Raw genomic sequence first — 22698 nt, forward strand, 5'->3', positions numbered from 1 at the left:
GGTCAATTAACCTGTTAAATCTTTGCGTGCAAGGCAGTCAGAGGCCTGCTGTGGTTTTGGAGAGGGCTTACTCAGATCCAGCAAGTTACAATATGTTGAGAATCCCATAGAGGTTGTATCCAAGTAGGGGCCTTGTTGGACCCCTGCTCCTTGTGGAATACTAAATCACATGGAACTTTTTCAATTGGAAAAACATATTAACTTGTCTGCTACTCCAGCTGGAGAGAATAAAATCATAATGTTTTATGATAAATTGCATATATTTCTTATATATACACCATTTGTCAGACATTTTTCTCCTCAAATTGAAACCACAATGTCACATATAAATGGGTTTTTATAATGCACCTAAATGGGTTTTTATAATGCACTATCCATGGAGACTGGAGGAATATTAAGGATTAATTAAAAGCATAAGTCACCAAAGTTGATTAGAATGCAAACTAGGTCTAATTTCATGCAGGATCCATTAAAGGAAGCCAAGGTTGTAGCAGAGAGACAAAAAGACTGAAGAGCTGCTATATTTAGATGAAAAAAAATACACTACAGGAGAGAATCCCACAGATGGGAGATGAAGGGTCAAAGGCAATAGGAAGCACAAACCAAAGAGGGGAATACTGTTGCTGGATTTCAGTCACACTGAAGACTTCAATGAGGTGACTTACAAGAGCAAGCTAAGCAGTGTTTGGTCAGAATTGCTGAGTGTCCTTGAGTTCTGCTTTCATGGAGGCAGAAGTGCCCAGTTGGTTTTTGCATGGACAGTCCATGTAGGTCTCTCACACCCTGTCCAGCAGGCAAGATAGAGGCAAAGTCCCAACAGTGGCCCAAGAAAAATCAGTTTTTTGTGACTGTGGTATTCCTATTGCCAGCTTAGGAAATCTGGTTCCACTTGGTGTGCATCATTCGCTGTTCTGATTCTTTCTCCTGGTGCTCCCTGAATATAGCCAGTGACTGCAGCTGACTCAGAAGAAGACAAAGTTTCTCTGCTTATACCAGGTGAAGAGATGTATAGACACACTTTTTGTTTAAATTGTGAGCAGCAGGCATAAGTTCTTCTCCTTCAAAAATCAGCATGACATGATTTGGGTTTTTTTTAATAAAACTTTTGATAAAATTCTTGTGTTGTGGGTATTAGCAATTACCATGCTGCTTTTCCATTTCTCTAAAGCTTTCTACATGCTAATAGCAGCTTCACTTATTAATTTCTAGCACCATCCTTGCAGCCAGCTGTGTCATCACAATTGCTCAGCCCTTCAATTCACTGTAGTTACTGGTTTGATGGATTATAATCAGGATTTTGATCCCAGAGCAGCTTTGCAATAGCAATCAATGCTGAGCATGACAAATTATATCATCCTGAACCCATATTTGGCTAACTGCCAGCATTTCATCTCACTTGGCCACTGTGTAGCTTTTGGTCTTTTTTAATCACAACTCTTTGCTAAGGGGTTTGTAGCCATTTTTTGGTACCTCTGGAACAAGTATTAGAACTGCATTTTACTGTACCTTAAAGTCCCATATTAGATTTTATTGTAAATCTGAAGTTTTCTCCCTTTGGAGAGCCATTTTAGAAGAAATATGTGTAGGCTTGTCTTTTCTTCATTGCTTTTTGTTGTTTGGGGCTTTGCTCTTGGAAATGCAGTTGTTCCTTTATATAATTTAGTTTAAATTAACAACTGCTTTCCAGCCTGTTTTATTACAGCTCAGTACTTCTGGGACTCAAGGTTTGATATTGCATGTAGTCAAGTTTGTAACTCTTAATTTACAGCTGTTACAGAAATACAAATGCACAGCAACTATTTGTTGAGGCCCTCTTCATTAGTTCTCATGGAGAATATAAAACTTTGGGAATTTTGATACTGATATAAGTGCAATCAAATCTCCAAAGTCCTGGTGATCTCCTAGGGAGCAAGGGTGAACCCTTTAAATACTGAAGCAAGATCTATATGCAGATATATAGAAAGATCTATAGAAAATAACAATGACATTCTCCCTCTGTTGTGTGTGTACATGACCTATAATTTTGAAAGCTCTGTTAGACATGCCTCCTGTCCTGCAACTTTCTGGTTTTAGCAAAAGGATAAATTCTTGGATTTGATTGGCAAAATTGCCAAGCTTCCTCAGATAGGTGCAAACTTAGTCTCCATTCAGGAAGTTATTTGCACTTCTCCTTGGTATTTATAGTCTAATTTAATGAGGTGTAGGAGAGAGGAGAGTGCTATGAAACTCAGCTCAGCAGCTTCAGCATTTATTTGTTCACATGAATATTCTCTTTTGTGGCTCTTGAAGGTCTTTTCAATAAATGAAGTTCACAGACATGATACATACTATTTTTCTGTAGTTAATTCAGACTTTTCCACTGTGAAGCTGTACCATTCATTGTAGAGATGAAGGTAAATTTTTGAACTGTGCCTGCAAAACAATGTCACTTACAACTGTAACATTTAATACTGCTGCAGCTAATAAGTGTGGGATGTGGGGATCTGCACAAAAATTTTCCGCTATTTTTTTTCAATGTTGAGTATCCAGTTTGGATTTCAAGTGGAGTAATTTTTGCAACTGTAAACACTGATGCAGACTGAAAAGCAGCTTTTTTAACATAAAAAAAAACCTTGTTCTACTTCAGAGGGTTTATTTAAAGCTGGGAATCAGACAGCATAGCTGTTGCAGCCTGCAGCTTCACTCTATCCACTTTCTCGGTTTCTTTTTGTCTGCCTCTGTTCCTGTGCAGATATTAACTCTCACTTTGCTGTAGACAAAACACAGCTTATACAGTATTTATGACATAAGGGGGAAACAGCTAAGTACTTTGTTATTTTGTGGACAGCTCAGCAGGATAAACTTGGATTACATGACAGGTTTTACAAGAGAGAACAGGTTGTTCAGGTAACTGTCTCCCAGGACCTACATGAGCAAACTACAATGTTGGGTGGAGAAGACCATGTGGAGCTTTCATGATGTTCACACTCACACACTCTGAACCTCCTGTTCAGAAGAGTGAGACTTGCTGCCTTCTGCTTCCCCTGCATCTCTCTGTCTTCTCAACCTTCCCTTCCAGTTGTTGTGCTTGTTTGTGTCAGAGTTCTGTTTCGCTAAGCCCTGCTCTCCTGCCTGCTATATTTAATCCAAATTGTTTCTACTCAGGAATGGCTTTGGTGAAGGGGTTTGGTGGAGGGATTTTTTAATGTCCCAATGACCTCTTAATATTTAGCCCTTTATGGAGTCAGGTAAGAGCCTGAACCAGTTAGGAAGTGATCATATTCCTTAGGTTATTTGTCTGTGGCATTCTTTCCCTTTGTCTTTTATTCTTTAGACAGGTTCTGAAGTGTCAGAGTAAATCAGAAAATGCAATTCTGATGCCCCAGAGCCTCCTCATGCACCAGTTGTCCTATTAATACTGATAACATAGTGGATATGCAGATGTGAAGTGTAATGATGGCTGGCATGTTACATGTTCTTGACTACTCCTTTGGAGCGCTCCACTCACTGTTTCCCACACGTTTCTGATGAACCCATTGTAATTTTACTGTACGTGTTCCTTCTTGGCAATCACAGGTGTCCTGCAGGCAGCAGCAGTATGCTGATCCCTGCACTTGACTGTGAGCAGCAAAAGAAGATGCAGATAGTTTCTGGGGCACATTATACCCAGAAAATACTTGATCTGAGTTTTGTTTGCTTCTTTTTATGCATGTTGTACTGCAAACAGCATAATCAGTCTCCTAATGTTCAGTTAGGCTTACGAAACGACAGCCTTTTGTTCCACCTTTTCATTAAACTTCCTATCAGATTGAGCTTTCAGGACACAATGCAAAATCTGGCCTCAGACATTAGTTTCTGTTAAGATTCTGTATTTGGAAGTGAACTGTCAGTTCTGAGGGAAGAATGGGGCAGAACAAAATGGTCTTTGCCTTGCTGCCATGGTAATGGCAGTGAAGTGCTGATAAGTAACAATATCCATCTATGTGTGAGTTAACTCCTTATGTATTCTTCAGGGAGAAGTACTCTGGCATAGAATAATATCATCTTTCTCAAAAAAATAAGAAGTCTGCCTAATGATTTTAATTAATAATGGGTTATATTCTTGTGTAATAAATTGAGTCACAAATGGTACATGTTTATTACATTGTAGAAGATTTGGGCACCATGACTACAGAATTATTGTCTCAATTCTGTGATATGAAGTAAGATACTTGTACAGAGGATGACCCCAAAGTTGGAGGATTTTTATACTGAATCTGTATTTGTATAGCTCCCTTTCTCAGTTTTGTCTTCTAGGTTTTTTAATGTTATCTCTCTCTTCTCTTAGTCCACAAGCAGTCCTTTCTGGACTTAAAGAGTAGCAGGCTGTATTTGTGCATTAAATCAGGTAACCACCTAGATGGGTTTTGTTCTTGTTTTCAACCAGAGTGTTGTTTCAAGCAGATTTTTTTTTTTTTTTAGGATACCTTTCAAAAACCACTATAAGGTAAGTTTCTTGGTGGAGGGCCATGTTCAGTCCTCACACAGCTTTCCTGTGCAGCCATGGGTGAGGCACTTTCTGAGCTGGGACTCTCTCCTTGTTAAACAGAGGTGCTGCACTCCTAGTGCAGAGCCCTGGGGACACTTTCCTTTTCCTTTTGAGGAATTTGGATTCTACATAGTGGAGCTTTCCTTCAGTCTTTTCTGAGATAAACCAAATTTATGCTTGGCATTATTCCACATTAAACCTTAAGTTACCTCAGTAATTTCTGAATCACATTGCTCACATATTTTCTGTTATGATCACTGAACTTCTAAAGCACTCTGATGATTGATCAAACCTTGGGGATGTGATACCTTTTAGTTTCTTCTGTAATTAATGTTTTAGTACTTTGCTTTAATTCCCTGTATGCTGTGTAACAACACTAAAACTATAGTACTTGCATTTACTGTTTTTTCGAACTTGATGTGGTTTTGCTTGTTGATCATCCCTTCTTTCAAATACTGTCAGACATGTCATTGTATCAACCATAATCTCAACTGCCAAACTCCTGAGTTAGTAGTTAAATCATCATTTAAATGTGCCACTTTTGTTATTTACATTGCTTCCCAGATAAGTTTCATGTTGATCTTGAAACCACACTTCAAAGCACTCAATACTTTTGCTCGCTTTTTCCTTAGGCTAGGATTATCTTGTGCAGATGACTTTTTGATGTGAAGGAGACCAGAGTACTGTCCACATGCAAAGCCAGTCCTGGAGTGTGGTCCCTACTTTGCATGGCTGCCTGTTAACATGCAGTTCTTCTTTACACCGGTGTAAGTGTAGTTAAACTCCCATACATCTCCAAATGGCAGGGGAATACTTGGTTATAAGATTTGGTGTTTAAGTGAGATTGTCTTGCTTTGTATTAGTAAATGACATGGTGTTTTTTGCATGGAGATTTTAGTTTAAATTAAGCCTGGCATATTAATAGCAGAAAGTAAATTGTCATCTATAAAGTCATCTAGCCCCATGGAAAAAAGTTCAAACTGTTGTAAATTATTCTTGATAGCAGAAAGGAGAGTAGGGCAGGGGCTGAAGTAGCATTTTGCACACTCCCTAAAACAGAACTCTGAAGCAGAAATTGGAATTGCTACACTTTTTGTGGAGCTTTTTTTTTTTGTCCAGTGGTGTGAGAGAAAGGATTGTAAATAGTTTCTACTACAGATCATCTTGCACTGCAAAACTTGGAAGCAGATCTGTGTCTTTTAGATGTCAATTTTTTCATCTGTCTTTAGTTCCCACATGAGATTAATGAGACATTAGGACTGAATCCACTTTAGAGAAGTGGAACAACATTTAGAAAGTTAATTAATTTAAAAGTCATGGTGCACAAACTAGAGATTGTCACACAGTTGCAGCATTTGTACGCCATATCTTTAAAGCTGGAAAAGTTTGCACACTGGACTATGACTCAGTACTGAGTTTTCATGTTTTAGAGTTACAGTCATAAAAAAGAAAAGGGCTTTTTTGCTAGATTTTGTTCAGTCAGTGTGTTTGCTTTAACATCAACCCTCTGAGTTGGCTGTGCATCTTTGAAAGTCAAAAGGGAAGAAGCGACTTCTCTGTCTAAAGCAGCTCTCACAGACCCTCATTTACTTGTGCCTGGAAAGACAGGGCTGGGCTGTTGGTTTTAAAATGGAGACTGTAATGTTCATAAGCTCATTTAGCTTATGAACTCTTGGTTTTCCCCTCACCAAGTACCAAGTCCAGACAGAGGACAGCAATCGGCTAGTGCTACCAGCTAGTGAAGTTCCCTGTTCTTTTGTTGCTGGCATTTTGGGGTGGCCCAAGCCCTTTTGGAATATAAAGCTGCTAGATCAGACAGTGGCACAGTGCCTCTGGGTTACTGAGGGCAGTTTTCTTTACAGGCAGGTGCTGCAGGAAAGTAGCACAAACAGCACTGTGACTAAGTCATCACTGCACTGGGGGTTTTCACAGTTTAACTGTGGGCACCTCAGTCTTGTGATCTGGGGCTGAAGGCTCCTGCAGGGTCAGGGGGACACCCACAGCTCCCCGACAGCCCAGGCCCTGAGGCTGCTGCCTTAGGCACTCAGGCTGGATGCCTGAAGCTAAACAGTGAGAGAGAGCAGCCTCTGTAGCGCAGGGTCCAGGTCAACCACAGAGCAGGAGTCCACCCCAGCTGCTACCAGAGGTACCTCTTTGGCTGTCCCTTTAGTGCTGAGTGCATACCAGCACTCTGAATGCATGGTGGGACTCCTCAAAAAGATGAGCATTAACCCAGCTTCAATATCCTGGAACTGCAAGCCATGATCAGGAACTCTTCCAACCAACCACTTTTTTTGTTTGTTTGTTTAGAATTTTTTTGAGATTGACTGATGTCACTGAGTGCTGTCCCTGTATCTTTCCCCTCCTTTTTGGATGCTCTCTCAGGGCCAGGAGTGCTGTGGCCTCAAACAGTTCTATAAATAAGTACAGAAAATTTTTTTTCTTCATATGTTTTTCCACCAACTGATGAATTAAGAGCTTATGCAAAAAGAAACAGAGAGAGGACCAAAGATACCAAGCCTCATCTTGCTCACACAGAATCTGCTGCTTTGCAGACTGCCCTTCTCTAGAGTCCTGGGAAACACAGTGAGGAAGAGGATGAGGTTGCTCACCCTGTGTGTTGCTCAAGCAAGAATGGGTGCCAAAGTCAGAGTCAGAATCCCAGGACCTGATATATATGGTGTATTGTTAGCTGTGTTTGTTTTGGGAGCTTTTGGTAATTTTTCTTCTAGGTTTTTGTCTCTCTATTTAATTATCCTTTTCATTACTGATTTCCTGACTTAATCTGAATGTGCATAAATCTCCACTACAGATTTATCATCTCTATAGAAAGCGCTTTCAGGGTGGTTGTGCCGCTTCCCAGAAAAGGGACACCGTTGGAAAATGAAGCTTTCAGATTCAACAATAAGCCCACTATTATGCTGATTTTTGCCAAGCTTTCCCTCACTTTTTTCCAAGTTACTACAAGACTGAGCTCAAGGCTTTTTTTTGTTTGTTTTTGAACTTCAGTCATTCTTAAGTGTTTATCACCCTGCTCAAGTCCACTCACTCTGAGACATCAGACACAAGATGCAGCTGTGTTGCTTCTGGAATCAGAAAATGCTGAGGTTCTTTTTTTCAGCTGCATGTTTCTGTGAAGGTTTTCACCAGCCTCTTAGTCAATCTTGAAAAAGAAAATGTAAAAATAAAAATATTTCTTAGAATATTGCATTCTGACTGTCACAGTCCTTTGGGGACTTTGTGAGATCTCAGAAAAGCAATTGAAATTAACTTTGATATAAATAGTCTCATTGCAAGACAGATTTTTTTTTTAATATAGTATATAGTCTGCATGCTCATAAGCATTTAATCAAATTCAGGTCTTATCTGAGCAAACATAATGGCCATTGACTTATGTGTGGGTTGTGAATTATTCTTTCTGAATTTGATCTGCTTTGAGAGCTAAAAACGATGCTGTCTTTTTTTTTTTTTTTTTTTTTTTTTTTTTTTTGCTTGGGACTGCACAGGTGAGTGGAGAGGCTTTTCTATTTCTAAATTTTTTTCTGAATGTTGAATACAACTTTCTTCTGATAACATGTAGGAAGCCAGCCTCTCTAGGGTTTTGGTCCACTGTGGCTGTCAGAATTTTTTATAGTTATAATGAATTTTCTTTTTCTTCTTTCCATGCTTTCACTCTATATAATGCTTTTTGGGATTCCACCCCAGGTCCCTTGAAAGGATCCTCTGTCTTTTCTTTGCTTGGCTGCTTTCTCATAAGCCAAGCATGTAAACACCTATCTCCAGAAGATGTATTCCTGTTAATCACTTCTCTCTTTGAACTTCTTCATGCTAACATTCCAGTTTTTAAACTGCTGTTAACAAAAGCCAGGATAAAATGTTATTATCACTCCTTCTTCTGGCTTAAAAGACCCTTGTAATACTTATGCCCTAGATTAGCAACTGCACAACTTGTAATTTGCTGTTTTCTATATCTTCACCCTCAGATCTGTTGCCAGACCACTGTGACTGTACTACTTAATTTACAAATTTTTGTGTTGAATCAATTTTCCCTTGTTGTGAGCCAGAAACAGTTTTGAGCCAGGAGAATTTCAATTGATTTATTTTGTTGCCAATTAACAAACTCCTAATCACTGATTCTGGTATTGAAACCAACAAACTAATACATATTTAGAGAAACACACCTCAGCTCCCTTCCAGACATCCCTGCTCCACGGTCTCCTGTTGCTGCTGCACGTGGCACACAGTCCCTTTGGGGACACAACAGACCTCACCAAACAGCAGGAGATGAGGCTTTGCAGTCAGTGCATTGGGCAGGACTCAGAAAACCTGCACTTTATTTCTGCAGCTGAGAGGTTCTCTGCACCATTTCTTTCTTTGCTACTGTCTCTTTTCTGTAGCAGGAAAACCAGCAGTGAGCTGCTTGGGGCAGTACCTTGAAGCTGATTGCCAAGAAGCAGTCCAAGAGGATGTGGTGTTGCTGATGCAAAGGAAGCGCTGGAGTCTGTCAGTCCTGTGCGAGCAGTAGGTGTGTGAAGGAGATGAGATCAAATATATCCCTGTGGAATTGTCCAGTTACCTTTGCTTTCGGTTGGCTCCTCTTCCATCCCTAACCCCAAGGGTTCTACTTCTAATCAAGCAGAACCAGATATTGAACCCATATCATACGTGAGGGGGGTTTTTCCCCTTCAAAAACAGTGACTTTACTAAGGCTGTGTTGGGACATCCCTCTGGATTACTGCAGCTCATTATCTGATGTTAGAATATTACATGTCACTTCTTGAGGTCCTTTTCATGACAGGTCACCAGCTGCTGGAGCTTTAATAACAACTGGATCTCAGTTAAAAATCTTAAAAGAATGAGGGCTGTGATGTGGTATTTTTAACCCAGGTCATTTCAGTGGTCTGCACTGCAGATAGGTTTCAAAAACTGAATAGAATAATAGATTATAGTGCCAGGATGGAGTCAGGGAGGCTGCAAGTGAGCAAGAAATCATTCAGGCACCTTTCCTGCCAAAGTTACTGCATTGACACCTGGAGTATCTGTTAATCTTTGTCATATACACTGAGGGCTGGATATTCCTTTCTTTCTTTGCAGATGGCAAACTGAGGCTGAGAGAAATTAAATTAGTTGTCTGGAATCACAGCAGAAATATGACCATGGTTGTACAGGAAATAAAATGACCTAAGGATTTAATGCAAAATCCAAAGTTGCTGCTTTGAGCAGGTCATCTCACTTCTAATATAGCCCAAATGTTTTAGCTGGGATGCTTAATTGTTGCTGCTTATCATTTTACCTTTATCAATTACTAACCTCTACACATAAAGTGAACCACTGCAACGTGTGTAAACCACAAAGTTCATACTGCTATTTGGCATAAACAGAAGATGACAATTAAACTCTGGGCAGCTGGTGTCCTCTTTTTGCAAGTGTAAGCTCAGCATACAGTTAAATATGCTGCAAGTCAATGCAGATTTGCACATTTGCTGCAAAAAATTAAAAAGCTGGTGGAGTAATGCTAAAATCCTTTCAATGCTGCTGTAGAATCTCTGTCACCTTGTCTGTAGATTGCATTCTAGCTATTGGCCCATTATTTCCTAGGAAAAAAAGGTTGGCAGATGTTGCATCAGCCTCTGTATGCAGAGCTCCCATTGCCTGAAGATTTGTTTGAGGCAGCCATTCATGACCCCCACAGCAAATCATACATTATCCCTTTTATGTTCCCATTTCAGCCTCTACTTTCAGTTGCTGTAGATGGAAATTTCCTTGTGCCAGCTTTTGCATGCACCTGAAAGCTTCCCAAAGCCGTTATTCCTCCTCTATTTGTTTACAGCTACCTAGTATTCCGTGGGGTTTTTTTCCCACTTGTGTTTAGAATCCAGAAAACTCCCCCTCAAAATTTTCCATATACACCATTTCTCACCAGAGCAGTGGATGAGAAAAAAACCCTTAGGAATTAATTTCAGTGTACACAGAGTATATAACTTTATAAGAAAATACATTAAAAAGTAGACCACTTAACTTTTGTTTAACTTCTCTAAATAGATTTCCACTTCATCTTAAATAATTAACTTTAAGTCACTACTTTTTTAAAAGCCAGAAGTAAAGATCTGGAATGAAGTTTCAGTTCAGGTTTTTCTTCCTGCCACACTGTCACACAAAAACCCTAAGCTATTTCTGGCTGTTCTTATTTTTAGATTGTTCTTCATATACCATTTACCGTCATTGAAATTAATGAGAAAATAAAAGGAGTGACCTTTGGCTAGACACATACAGTTTATGTATGAGCTAAACAGCAGGATCCTTTTTCATTCTTCTTTTTCCCACATTCTCTTTCTCCCTGCTCTCCCTCATCCAAATATGATTTGTAAAGCCTTTAGAGCTTTTCATCTTGTGTGTTGCCACTGTGCTCCTTTAGATGAATCTCAGGTCCCTGATTCACATCTATTCTCTTGTGCTGAAAGGTCAGTGGCACCCTTATTTTATGAATATAATCTACCATTCTCCTGAACTTCAGAATCATTTCCAAAACTCCCAGGCAAAATTCATACAGCTCAGGGTGCAGACAAATGTTGGCATTACTGTAAAGAGCACTCTCCTCTCTCAAATACAAGCGTGGACATTACAAGTTATGTTGTTTAAAATAAACAAGCATTTACTGAAGATCTGAATATTTTTAAAGACATGATTCCAATTGACAAAAGACATAATTTTCAACCTGTGGCCTCACCATAACATTGAATATGTAGTTCATGCCCAGCTTTCTGCAGCAGGTGGACGAGTGCATTTGACAGATCCTCACTCCACGAAGGCCCTGTGCCTGAGCAGAGTAGAAAGTGCCCAGTGAGGTTTCCTGGGGCACCGTGGTCACAGTGAGCCTTGCACTGTCCCACCGCAGAGATTCCTGCCAGGAGGAAACACTGCCAGCTCTGCCTGGTTTGCAGGGTGCGTTGGAAATGTTCTCATTATAAATTGCACCTTGAATGATTTTCAGTGCAGCAGTTTCAGAATCCTTGGTTGAAAGCAGTAAGGCTCAAGTGTTGCATGCAACCTGTGAGGGTGAAAGTTCATTTCCTGGCTGAGGGGAGGGAATCAAATAGAGGTGTGGTATGACCAAGCAGCTCCCATTTGTGCCAGCTGGAAAAGAGGTATGCAACCATTCTGTGAGGGAACACCATGACTTTCCAATACTTGTGGCAATCATTGCTAACAAAAATGAGAACTGGTATGTGCTTGGGTTAAGGGAAACGCTTATGACACTGTAAGACACCAATGCTGATAGTATATCTGGTTTGTAGTTACTTATGGAATTTTGGGCGCTCTTTTTTTGGTTGGTTGGTCTTTTGTTCCAAGTGTATGGTTGTACCTGTGCATTCTAGTGTTTAAATTTAAATGGATAGTTATTGCTTCTTCATCTTTGTTTTAATAATCCTAACTGCATTTTATTTGCACCTTTTAGGTGGTACACTGATTGCTGGTAAATTTTTGTATTCTCATTGTTTGCCATGAGTATTCATAGAGATTTACAGCATCACAGAATGGGTAAGGTTAGAAGAGATGACTGTGGGTCATCTGGGCCAACCTCCCTGCTCAAGCAGGGCTATCCCAGAGCACAAGGCACAGGATTGTGTTCAGATGGTTCTTGAGTATCGAGAGAGAGAGAGATTCTACAGCCTCTGGGCAACTGGTTCCCATGCATAGTCACTGCACAGTAAGGTTGTTCTCTGTCAGGTTCAGGTGGAACTTCTGTGCATCGGTTTCTGCTCGGTGCCTCTTGTGCTCAGCATCACCGAGAAGAGCCTGATCCATCCTCATAGCACACACCCCTTCCTCCTTTAAATATTTATACACATTAATGAAGAGGGACCCCCCTCGGTCATCTCTTCTCGAGGCTGAAATTCATCTGCTGGCCGTGACCGATGTCGCCTGTTTACTTTCACTTATGGAGAAGTTCGTGACTAGTTCCTTATACGAGGCCCAGCGCTGTCCTCGCGCGCCGTGGGTGTTTTATTTGTGCGCGGCAAGCGGCGCACACGTAGATCATGCGCCCAGCGCCTGGGGCCGGGGGGCCGCTCCCCGCCCCTCACAGCTCCCCCGGCCCGGCTCGCAGAGCGCCCAGGACGCGAAGGCGCCGCCTCGGGCGGCCTCGCCCCGGGCCCGTCCCGCCGCTCCCGCCCGGCGGCGCCCGGCCCCGAGCCCAGCCCGGGGCGGGCCGGGGGCGGTGCTGGCGCGCGGGGCGGGGCGCGAGGCGTGTCCGCGGGAGGGCGGCGGTGCCACGGCCGCCACCGGCCCCAGCCCCTCCTCGGCCTCCGCCGCGGCCGCACCAGGTAAGGCGCCGCCGTCGCCTCCCCTCAGCAGCACCTGCGCGGGGCGGCGGGGGGCCGGGGCCCGCCGAGAGCTCCGTGCCGAGGGGTGCCGGGGAGGGAGGGGTGCGGCTGCCGCGGTGCCCCACCCGTTGCTCTGTCGCCTCGGATCCCGGGGCCGAGCCCCGGCTGCGGGTGGGCCCCTCCTGGCGGCGCGGGGACCGCAGCCAGGCCGGCCCCGTTCCCCGGACCCCGCCTGGCGTGCGCTGGGACCCCCTCCGCCAGCGCCCGGGAGCCGCTCGCCGCCGCTCCGCCAGCCATCGGCGCCTCCGGAGCCGAAGCGGGGCTGGGCTGGGCTCTTCAAGGCTATTCGGTAACAGCCTCGGCCATAAATGATTAACTGCGAGCCGGCTGTCGCCGAGCGTAGCCGCCCGTGCCCGGCGCGCTGAGCCGGCGGAGCGGTCGGTCCCGAACCGCCGCCGGGGGCTCCGGCGGGGCTGGGAACGCCGCTGCCGGCGCTGCCACGCCGCAAGGTAGGCACGGAGCTTGCTGTGCCTCAGCTCCTGTTTCGGCGTGAATCCACCCATTTGGCGTTCTTTTTTATCTCTGTCAAGGTAAAAGACCGCCAGGATGATAGGGGGTTTTTTGTAACCGGTTTTGTGTTTGGTTTAGGGTTTGGTGGGTTTTTTAAGTCTTTGTTGTCTTTTTTACTATGCATAAAAAAATTAGTAGGTACGGAATTCGTTGATAAGCAGTGGCAGCTGGCAGTACTCTTATTCTCTATCAGAATGCAATGCCTCCTTTGTTGAGCTGTAAATTAATAGTGTAAGCTCCTTCCCCACCCTCAGCCTCATCACTTGGAGATGTGGATCGCTTGTACTACCAGATTTGTTTTCTTTAGGAAAACTAAGAGGCACCACAGAAAATCCATCTGTTTCATTCCAGGTCACATTCCACTGGATTGATTTGGTTGATTTCAGCTTGAAAATGTGCTTCAAGGCAACTAATGATCTTCTGTGGGAATTTTTTTTCTTTTGTTAACCTTTTAATTTGAATTACCATTGTACGCAAGAGGCATTTTCCTTCTGTTTCCGTGAGCTCTTGATGCAGTTATAAAGGATTTTCCAAAACGTGCTGATTTGAGAAGGTAAACTAAAAACTTCCAGCACAGAAAATGGAAAAGGCTGCTGCATGTAGAATGTCACGTTAACTAGGAATGTATTTGCACTGTCCATGAAAGAAATCCCGGATGGCAACCTGTTGAATGCCACTAACCAGAGTCTTCAAGCTGCTGTGAGCAGGACACCGTGCCCTTGCCACAATTGTTTCTGTGAATGCAGTCAAACCGTGCAAATGCAGAATGATTTCCAGGTCAGAACAGGTTGATGAATTTAGTGAGGCGCCATCACAAGCTGCTGGAGCCAAACAGTGGTGCTAGGCTGAGTGTTCTCCCTCTAATTGTGCTAGGGAAGTGGAAGGAGTTTGGCCCTTTGAGAGCAGCAGGATCTGTTAAATGTAATGAGACACTAATCAAGATAAGGCTTGTACTGTGTCAGGTGCTGTATAACTGTGTAAGGAGGTAAGGTCACAACTACGGGAAATTCACTGCATTAAAAAGTGCTATGATTAAGATGAATTAAACTAAGTACCCTTCAAAATGTCCTCAGGGTTATCCTTAAGTGAAGGGTCTGTTTCCACAGTCCTTATGCCCAGGCAGATGCCGGAGAAGAAATGTGCTTGAGCATTACTGTTTTGTCTGACGTACAGTAATGAGCCTACAAACTGAGCACAAGCATCTTTCTGTGTTGGGAAAGGTTTGGTTCTGAATGTAGACTGGTTATTCTTATCTAGTCCTTCTTGCTCAAAGAAACGGAAATGAGGGTGTGTCAGGACACCTTCCTGCTGTTTCCCAAATTTTAAGGAAATGCTTGTCTGGAACTGAAATTGATTCAGGCCTGTTTTTAAGAGAAAGTACAAAGTTTCCAGGGGCCTACAATGTGTTTCATATTTTCTTAATGTTTTTCTCTAGCAATCATGGAAGTACCAAACGTGTGCCTGTCAGCAGTTGTACACAGCCTGTATTTTGCATTAATTCTCACAAGCTGTTACATTTGTGTACTTTTTGACCCACACACATGGCCTCTCTTGTCATTCTAAGGGACTGTGTTTCCTGGTGTGTTTTCAGAGACCAGGTTTTAGACTTCTTTAGCTGTTAACAACGTTAGTCTTGCAGAATAGGAAAAAAAAACCCACCTCAGTCATGTTCTCAAAACAATCTGCTGTGGTGCTTTACAAATCTAAAGGAAAGGTCAAACTCCACTTTTCACTGTGCACTGGAGGATAAAAGTAAAGCTGTGTAGTGACTTGGAGCAGAACACCAAAGGGCAGTGAGACTTTGCACGAAGATCTAGGGAAGAAAAATAACAGTTAACTGCTAATTGTAGTTGATTTGTAGCTATTATCAAGGATTTTATTGTCCATGTTGCTCTTGAGAAATATGGCTCCTGTCTGGTGCTACTCTTTACTCTGTGTTTTTCTGCACTGTTCTAATGCTTCAGTTTTTCTGTTCCTTCTGCCTTCCTTCCTTGGATGTGTCACCAGCTTTCTCACAGTTTTTTTCTTCTAGTATAAGAGGAAACAGTAGTGAAGTACCTTTATTTTAGACTGGAAAGCTTCTCCTATTAAAAGTTGTTTGAAAGCAGTGCTCCATATCATTAAATCAAAAGAATTTGGATACTGAACTTCACTGCGATTAACAAGGGGCTGTGCACGTCACACCTCTATGCCTTTTGGGTTTCTGAGCACCTTGAGCTTCAAGATGTGTGGCATTGTTTAGCTTCTACTTTGCATTGGCAAGAGTCTCTTTACAGTCCTCAGAATGGTAAGCTCTTGTTTTGGGGAGCATGAGTTGAGGGGGTGTAGTTATCTTGGGGGTATATTTGTCATGGCAGGACTTTTACTTCCCATGTATATATGGGAGTGCCATTGTTGCTGCTTCCTACAGCAAAAGTTTGGCCCTTTTGCAATCTTGTGACATGCCAAGGACCAGCTCCTTGCCTGATGTAATTTGATAAGGTGGTCAGAAGAGCTAAATGTAAGTGGCACCTTGACCAATGGTGTGTGCAAAATAGATTGTTAGCCTTCGGTGCCATTGTGGGAGCACAGGGAATATAAATTTTGGGATATGGCAAGGAGCTGGAGAGTGAAAACTGACACTTTTTGACTGTTTAGTTTCATGGTATATGGGTGGAACATACAGGGAAGAGGGCAAGTCTGTCAGCTGTAACTCTCATTTTCCAGTGGAAGTGCAGTAAGTCCCTAGTTCTGGGTATGGGTTAGAAGAAATGTGTTTCAGGTTATTAGCTTCCACTGTCATTCCTGTTGAAAGTTTGTGCATGTGAAGCTTGTTTAGAAACTGTAATGGAGTCATGTGTGCAAGTCCCTTTTTGAATGTGTGCACCTTTGTGTGTAAAGTCTGGGAACTGAAGTGTCATTGGGGTAGGCAGAGAAGTAAAACTTTTTTTTTCTTCTGGGAAGTTGTCAGCAGATGTAGTTAACTTTTTTTTGTGAGGGACTTCAGAAACACACTTCAAAATTAGTCTAATGCTGGTTTCTCAGTATAAAAGAAGTCTTTTTCTTGAATTGGCCATCTTATACTTCATGGGCAATGCCAAATTTGCTCAATTACTAAAGTGATTATTAAGCAACAGTGACAATGGTTTCACTTATTATCCCAGTACAATTACACTTTTACTAGATGTACCAGAAAAAGCTCCTGATGATTTTCTGTTTATACAATAGTGCTGCAGCCCCTAATTAGGATTTGGGAATAAAGTCAAAACTCTGCAAGTGTTTTAAGCTTCTCTTGTAAAGCAACAATAATATAGAATGCCAGCCCATCTTTTTATAATACAAAAGAGACCAAAAATATACTCTGCATGTACATAGTAGGAAAGGATTGTGGCATAACATTTTCAAAGCTTGTTCTTTTCTTGGTTTGCTTTTAACTGAAGCTCTGCAGTTTCTTCAAAAGCCATGAGTTACAAACGAATCTGCAATACTTTGTGACTCCTTGTCCTTTCCTTCAGACAAAAGGCCCTTTCAAACCATTGTGGAACAGTCACTGATTTTCATGTGGTCATTCAAGAAAAGGATAGCGATTGGCCTTCATAATAGGCCTTTCAGTACTCTCTCAAGTGGTTTGCTGGTTGAAAAAAAAAAAAGCCTATGGCAGTGTACTGTGTCCAGTATTTAAATTAATGATGAATCTAATCTCCCAAGTGTTGGAAAGGTAGGAGTTCAAATGGCAAAGAAGCTTCACCTGTTTGTGAATACCAGTGCTGCTGATCAGAGTTTGGGACAGATTTTGGCCTGTGTGAACTGGTGCAGTTTTATTTGATTTTCTTTGACTGAAGGTCTGTTCTATTTTATTTTTTTTAAGTGGTAACTTAAGCCTGGTGTGGCCATGAACTGTGTTTCTGAGAGGGTTGATGCTGTTTTGTGTCCTGGGTGGAGCTGAGCAATGTTATCTGTTTGTGCTATGCGTAGTCAAGTGAACTGTGAGTATGATTTCTTGGATGGTGACTATCCTTGAAGGTTGTGGGTGTGTTTTGAGTTGGCATTCAAGGAGCTGCTGCTACTGTTGTGTTGACAGCTCAGTCTCATGGAGTTATCTTTCTGTGCTGGTGAAGTCAACTTGCCTGGCAGCATTTCAAAATAAACGCCTTACGTTTGGGGTAGGTCGAGTGGTGTTTGTTGGCCCAACCTTGTGTAAAATGTGTGCAAGAATTTATGGTGCTTGACTGAGTCTTACCTGGAACACTACCAAAAGATATTGTTGGTGAGATATTTCCAAATCAGGATCCTTCAGGATCCTGGCTAATTTTCTTTAAAATGTGTGCAGTTCTTGCCCTGAAGGTTCAGCGCTGGAGTGTGTGCCTGAATGCTACTGTGGCACCTGGCTTTCATCACTGCAGGAGAGTGGTTCATAGTGGCAGATCAAGACTTCAGACTTTCTTGTTGGTTAGGTACAATTTCCACCAAAGAGTATTTGGGCTCTGGATGACTTGAAGCTCAAGCACATACTCATATGGGTGTTTCAGACTAAATTACTTAGTAATGCATAAAACCAACAGTGTCCTACACACATCCAGTTTGTGGCTTCCTCTTCTGCACTACACTTAAGTTATTCCCTTTTAGTATCTAAATTACAGTGCTGTCTATGGTTCTCTACGTAAAATTAAAAGCAATAAAACCATTGCACATGCACTTTGGGTGTGGTGGTACTTCTCAGTTGGGATGAGTTCAGAAGCTGTGGTTTATGGTAGCAGCGGAAAACCTACAAGTCCCCTCTGGGACTTCTCCTTTCTGTGTTGCTGAGGGAATAACTGTCTTATGCAGTGATCCTAGCCTGTGTAGATTTTGACTTAGTGATCTTTAGTACAAGGTCTGAATGAAGTGGTGTCTTTTCTCTGTTTCTGTTTTCCATTAATAACTCAGTTTTGGCTAGGAATTGTTTTGAATTGGCCAGTTTGTTCAGGTGCTGTCATGGCATTGTGCTTTGGTGTTAGAATTGGAGCTTGTTGTCCTTGTGCTGGGTTTGTTGGAGTGAGGGATGGTGTTGAGAAAGGCTGCACAGCTCTAAGGTGCAGACAGGCTCCATCATCTGCTCCCACAGCTGCAGAGGTCTCCCATGAGCTGCATGCACTTTGTTAGTAGGATGAAAGAAGGAAACCTACTTCTCATTAAAGTTCTTGAGCGTTTCTTCCTCTTCAGTAACCAAATTACGTTGTATACAAACACAGTGGAGGCCAAAAAGGACTGGATAATTCATCTGGCCAGCAGAAAGGCAGGCAAGTCTGCAATGTAAGGAAGGAGCAGGAGAAGGAAGTCAAAGCGTCAGATGTGTGCTGTCAGGTGTAGAGAGCTCTAGTGCAGGTGGGGCAAGAAGTGCCCTGAAGAAGTGTGAGGCAAATACAGATGAACTGGGGCAGCTGCTATGTAAGTAAAGTGCCTGTAGGCTTGTGAAGAGATCAGAAGGTGGTAGTTGGAAGAAACCCTGGTGGGGAGGAAGATTGGACTTTTTGAAACAAGATGATCCAAATTTTGTGCTGTTGGGTCTGCATCACAGCATGGCTGGTAGCCTCACAAATTTTTCATGTTGTGAAAGACACAAGCCCTTCATGTCTGAAACAGGTGCAGTCTACATCCTCTGTAGCAGAGTTTCTGGGAAAGAGATATTTCAAATTAAGGTCCTGTCAGACCTCTACATGTATTGGCAGTTTTGCAGCACTTTGATGTGAGTAGGAGTTTGGTTCTACGTCCTTAGCCATAGCCAAGAATATGACATGAGAGCCAGCCATGGAGCAGGCTGCAGCAGTTCCACTGAGTGCTCAGTCCTGAAACTTGTGACTGTTCTGTCAGAGAGTTCAGAGTCCACAGGGTGTTTCAGGATGAAGGGTACTCTATAATTAGAAATTATGTACTTTATTTTGTAGTAAAGAGAGTGAGTAAGCCTACAAAGCTAAGGAAGTTCTGAGCAAGGAAAGCTGTTTGGATGTGGATACCACCCCTGGAGGTGTTCAAGGCCAGTTTGGGTGAGGCTCTGGGCAACCTGATATAGTGATTTACATTGTTACCCCCATGGCTTGAGGGTTGGAACTATGTGGTCTTTAAGGTCCCTTCCAACCCAAACCATTCTGTGATTCCATGATTTGGCAGTCTGGGAAGTCACTCTGCTCTTGCATAACCTGGCATGGGATGGTCATGTATGTAAATTCATCCATTGCACTGCCATGAGTACAACAAGGATTGCAATGAAGATGACTGAAAGGGAACCTCATCATTGTGTATAAATATCTAAAGGGAGAGTCCCCAGAGGATGGAACAGGCTCTTCTTGGTGGTGCCTAGCAATAGGATGGGAGGCAATGGGCAGGAACTGTATGGGACACTCCACCTGAATGTGAGGAAGAACTTCTTTACAATGCAGTGACTGAGCACTGGAACAGATTGCCCAGAGAGGGTGTGGAGTCTCTTTCACTGGAGATACTCAAGAACCATCCAGACCTAATCCTGTGCAGTGTGCTCTAGGATGGCCCTGCTTGAAAAGGGAGGTTGGAGCAGATGACCCACTGTGGTCCCTTCTGACCCAACCCATTCTGTGATCTCTTGACAAATAATGTTGGGTTTCTGGGTTTTTTTTGCTTCTGGAATGAGGTCGACATATTGGCATTTTAACACCTGATTCCCCTCTCTGAAGTTAACCCAAGTATACAACCATGATTATTTTGTGCATTACCTTACAGATGAGGAAATGTTAGAAATTTTTAATTGCTGTCTTGGTGTTGAATTTTCAGAGATGTTGAATGCAGGAAGTTAATATTGCAGTTGTGTACAGTCAGGTCCTCTAAACATCAGCCTGTAAATGAGTGATGGTGCCTTGCAAAGCTTATTAGAACTGCTAAAAAGCAAAACATGATTTCTTAAGCTGTAACAAGGGACTTCTTAAAGGAAAGAGGGATCATCTTGTAGTTGCAAGGTCTATAAAACTGCAAAAGGGTTAGTCATTAGCATTGTTGCCCCATATTAAAAGCATGAAGCAATGTAAACTCATTAGTTAAACTGAATAGCACACTTTCAAACTACTGTTCACTATTTTAAGTTAATAATATCTTCTTCCATCTAGAGAGCAGCTTAGCCTCATATTAGAGATTTCTGTGAATTAAAAAAGAAAAACCTCAGGATTGCTGCTACTGATAACAAAAACCAGACATTTTGTACTATGGTATAGTACCTATTCTGGGCTGAACTTGACACCTACCAGGCTGTGCATCCTCACTGAGCTGCTGTGTAGTCAGAGCCCAGCTCTGCAGAAGTGGTTCAATAGAGGGAAATGGTCAGACATGTGATAGCAAGGGCAGTTTTTCTGCAGTGCCAAAAGACCTGGGCAAGGACAGCTGAGTTTGAGATGTCAGTCTGTGAGGTGGGAGTGTGGTGAGGGTGCTTCCCCATGTATGGGAGCGGGGCTGCTGCAGAGCTGCGTTCCCTCTCCAGGCCTCTGGGCAGCGTGGGGACCGCAGGAGCTGCCGCCAGCTGGCAGCTGGGCTGCTTTGCAAGGGCTGCTGCTGAGTGTGCTGGTTTTGGTGGATTTTGTCTTTAAACAAATTTGGTACCAGACTCCATAAAAGGCTTTGCCTTTTGCTCGTTTGGGATTTTTTCTGGGCGGGACCTCAGGGACTGTTATGTGCTACAGTTTTGGACATTTTCAGTTTCCAGTACTGATCACAGAGCTTTGGGAAGGAATCTGCTGTTATTTGAAATTGAAAATACAGCAGATGGACTCCTTAAGAAACAGGCCATAAATCATTAACTGTCTGTGTTAATACAAAGCTAGAAAGGTATCTGTTCGTAGATTACAGTTTAACACCCCCTACTTCCAAAAAACAACCACAGAAGGTTCCACCTTAATGTAAGGAAGAACTTCTTAACTGTAGGAGTGACTGTGCACTGGAACAGGTTTCCCAGAGAGATATTCAATATACCTGGAAATATTCAGTAACTGTGTGGATGAAATCCTGTGCAATGGGCTCTGGGATGGCCCTGCCTGAGCAGGGATGTTGGTCCAGATAAGCTACTGCTGTCCCATCCAACCTTACCAGATCTGGGACTCTGTGAAAAAATATGATCATCTCACTCTTATTTTGCCATTCGCTAATTCTGCTTTTAATGCTCAGCTTTTACAGTGTGCTGTATTCCTGAACATAATCCAGGAGTTGCTTGTCTGGCTTTTCAAGGTCACTGACTTTAGTAATTCACTAGAAGAAATGTACTTATATCCTAGGGTGACTGAGAAAATTTTAGTATTTAATATATTGGTGAACACGAGGTGGTCAGGCAGTGTGTGTGTTTGAAATCTGCAGCTATGGATGTTGAGGGATTTGCTTACATGTGAAAGCTTCAGTTTTTCATACTGAGGACCAGAGTTATGGGTGATGTTGAGCAGAGCCCCCACCTTGCAGGCCCAGCTGTGGAAGCCAGGAGATCTTGGAAACAAGAAAGATAGATTGTAGTTACTGTATGCCACTCCCCTCTTCTACTGAAGTGGTGGCTATCTTGGGAAATAAAATGGAAAAATAAATAACATCAACGTACTATAACTTTGCAAAGCTAAAACATACAGAAGGCTGATAATTCACAAAGCAGAGGTTGGGCTAGAGATAGTAGCTTGCATGGCCTGCATGTAATGTTTTTCATGCAACTTTCTGTCATTAAATGGGATGTTATTTTTTTAGTGGACCGTGAAATATTCAGACCACATCCTGTTGGCAAGTGGTTATTACTGGAATAAACTTTACTCTTGGTATCTCAAAGGCACTTGGAGCGGAGGTGCCAAGTCATAGATCAGTTGCTGAGTTTCAGTGTCAGCAGTAAATGCATGTTTGTTCCTAGGAAAGTAAATGCAGACATGAATTCAGAGTAAATGATCCATATAGAAGATGCTAGCCAAGAATGACATGAGAGCCAGCCATGGAGCAGGCTGCAGCAATGAACTGAGGCAAACTCCCATTTGCTTTAACAAAGGGTTTATCTGAGTTCCCTGAAGGGATTCCAGATTTGCACCAGCACCTACTTGCTTTTATCCAAACTTGCTAGCAGAATAGAAAACCACACTGTGTTTGTGCTTTATTTTACCCGTGTTCCTCCATGACTAAAATACTGACACAAGCATTTCAGCTGAAGCCCAGGCTGAAATAATTTAAATCATCAGGAAACGGTCTAAGTTCCAGCGTGAGAAACTTGCTTAAAAACTTTGGGTGTTATTTTGTTATTTGTATGTCATTCCCATGAAAAGGCTGCTTTGACGACCAAATTACTGTTTTATGGAAACCTTC

The 22698-nt window shown here is 42.5% G+C and overlaps 1 protein-coding gene across 4 annotated transcripts in view; it reads left to right on the plus strand.

Annotated features, from left to right (window-relative positions):
• SPATS2L (spermatogenesis associated serine rich 2 like) overlaps positions 1 to 22698 on the plus strand; it is a 125358-nt gene that overhangs the window by 35593 nt on the left and 67067 nt on the right. The window contains exon 1 of one of the 4 annotated variants that reach the window (XM_059475979.1): positions 12742 to 12831. The exons of 1 other annotated variant lie outside the window; for it this stretch is intronic. The gene's annotated coding sequence lies outside the window, so the exon portion shown is untranslated. Of the gene's footprint in view, positions 1 to 12741; positions 12832 to 13399; positions 13422 to 13935; positions 13955 to 22698 lie in introns of those variants that run through there. 2 more of the 4 variants (XM_059475980.1, XM_059475981.1) reach the window with 2 other exon arrangements.

The sequence above is a fragment of the Ammospiza nelsoni genome, chromosome 7 (genome assembly GCF_027579445.1).
Source record: "Ammospiza nelsoni isolate bAmmNel1 chromosome 7, bAmmNel1.pri, whole genome shotgun sequence".
Classification (NCBI taxonomy): Eukaryota; Metazoa; Chordata; class Aves; order Passeriformes; family Passerellidae; genus Ammospiza; species Ammospiza nelsoni.